The sequence below is a fragment of the Peromyscus californicus genome, unplaced genomic scaffold (genome assembly GCF_007827085.1).
Source record: "Peromyscus californicus insignis strain IS unplaced genomic scaffold, ASM782708v3 Scaffold_10__1_contigs__length_136768540, whole genome shotgun sequence".
Lineage (NCBI taxonomy): Eukaryota > Metazoa > Chordata > Mammalia > Rodentia > Cricetidae > Peromyscus > Peromyscus californicus.
The window spans coordinates 134,976,503-134,978,599 of record NW_026294391.1 but is presented as its reverse complement, the minus strand read 5'-3'; positions in this window follow the sequence as shown (position 1 = coordinate 134,978,599).

Below are 2,097 nucleotides of genomic sequence, written 5' to 3'. Positions count from 1 at the left end.
GTGCCTGTAGTTTTAATGGAAAGAGTGATGAAGGCCAAACTGGCAAGGGCACCAAGAAGGCAGAAGCATAGTATGTGGGATCTCCAGGTAGCACAGTCTGTACTTGCTCTTTGCTTCACAGAGACGGGTATATGGTGCACCTAGAATGGTATATAGGATCAAGTAGGCAAAATATGGGGCATTAAGATTCATTGCTAGCTAGTTGGTGATCCCTAGCAGTGATGATCAGGTAAACAGTCTTTGAAATAGCATCGGGGTCTAGCCATCTCTTAAACACCATGAACAGAATAATACCAGCTCTTTATTTTTGTTTGTTTTTTGAGTCAGGTTTCTTTGTATAGCTTTGGCTGTCCTGAACTTACTCTGTAGACCAAGCTGACCTCCAACTCAGAGATCCATCCGCCTCTGCCTCCTGAGTGCTGGAATTAAAGGTGTGCATTACCACTGCCTGGCTTATTTTGATTTTTTGAAGATAGGGTCTCACTATGTAACCTTAGCTGTCCTGGAACTCATTATGTAGACTAGGCTGGACTCAAACTCACAGAGATCCTCTGGTCTCTGTCCTCTCAAGTGCTGGGATTAAAGGGGTAAGCCACCATGCTTAGCTTACTATGAACCCTTTAAATAAGGCACCATTATAAAGATTCTCCTTCCCACAACAGGGTATGTATCTTGTCCATCAGTGAAAGGAAGGGTTTGTCCACTCATAGGGAAGCACAGTGCTCTGGTCCTAAGTATTCTTGATGGTTCTCTCATCAATCCTCAAATGGGACCTGTCATAGAGCCTCCATGCCACAAGTACAGTGGGGAAATCTCTTGGCTTTCTGCTCCATAACCCTTTTCTGCATCTTTTGTATGTAGATTCTGTCCTGTGTCCCCTAGAACTAAAATTAAACAATGTCTTCAGTCCTAGCTTCTAGTGAAAACTGCATATCATATCATATCTAAGCTCCTAGCACTTGACTCATTGGCATGACCTCTGCTGGGACCCCATCAGGCAGGACTTAAGAGCACTTGGCCAAAGGCTAGTCATTCAAGAAGAAACATAAAGGGGATAAAGGACTGAACTGCTGAGCCAAAACAGTCCCATGACTCTGGAAGGTTCTGCACCCCACTTCTACACTGGCACTAGGTAGAAGCAGGTATACCTGGGATCCTCACTTTTGTGCATCTGAGGCTGCCCAGTCCCAGAAGACACTGCCCAAGGGACATGTAGACACAACTAAATAAAATCTCTCCCTTGGCCCATTGGTATTATTGTTGAACAGCCAGGATAGAGAGGAGGGCCCAACACTCTGGGAGCCTCCAGAAGCTTCCCACCTGGACAAGGGGTAAAAAGTATCAAAGGCAAGTCCAAGGAGGTGCAGTATTAATAGAGGCGGATGAGGCAGCTTCCCACTCTACATAGCTAGGACTGCATCCTGGGACAACCCCTGCTCCCTAATCACCCAGAGCCTCTTACCCAGTCCTGGCACCAATTCTGCCCACACAGGCCCACCTTCACACCGTCTTCTCAAGCCAAGGCCTGGCAAAGTTACTCAAGGGAGCCACTGCCCGCCCAGGGCTGAGTTGGATTAAGCAGGGGTCCCTGTCTCCTTGCCTCTACATCATACACAGGTGGCTGAGACACCTAGGGCTGTAGATAGGGCAGAAGATGCCTGACTGGGGATGGGACAGGCTTCTGAGGAAACCTGGTGAGAGGCTTCAGGCAGTGAACTGGAAGATATCTGGTCAGGGAGGCAAAAGGAAAAGAGATGGGTGCCCTATACTGGCCAGGAGCCAGGCATATGATACCCGCAAATATGCCTATCATCCTTAATGGATCCTTTTAAAAAGGATTAACTATTTTATGTGTATAAGTGTCTTCCTGCATATATGTCTGTGTACCACATCCATGCCTGGTTCCTACAGAAGCCAGAAGAGAGCATTTTGTTGCCTGGGTCTGGAGTTAGAGATGGTTGTGAGTCACTATAATATGGATGCTGGGAATCGATCAATTCTGGGTCTTGTGGAAGAGGAGCAGGTACTCTTAACAGCTGAGCCATCTCTCCAGTCCCATGCCTACCATTCTTGACAGACCCAGCCACACAGGAAATA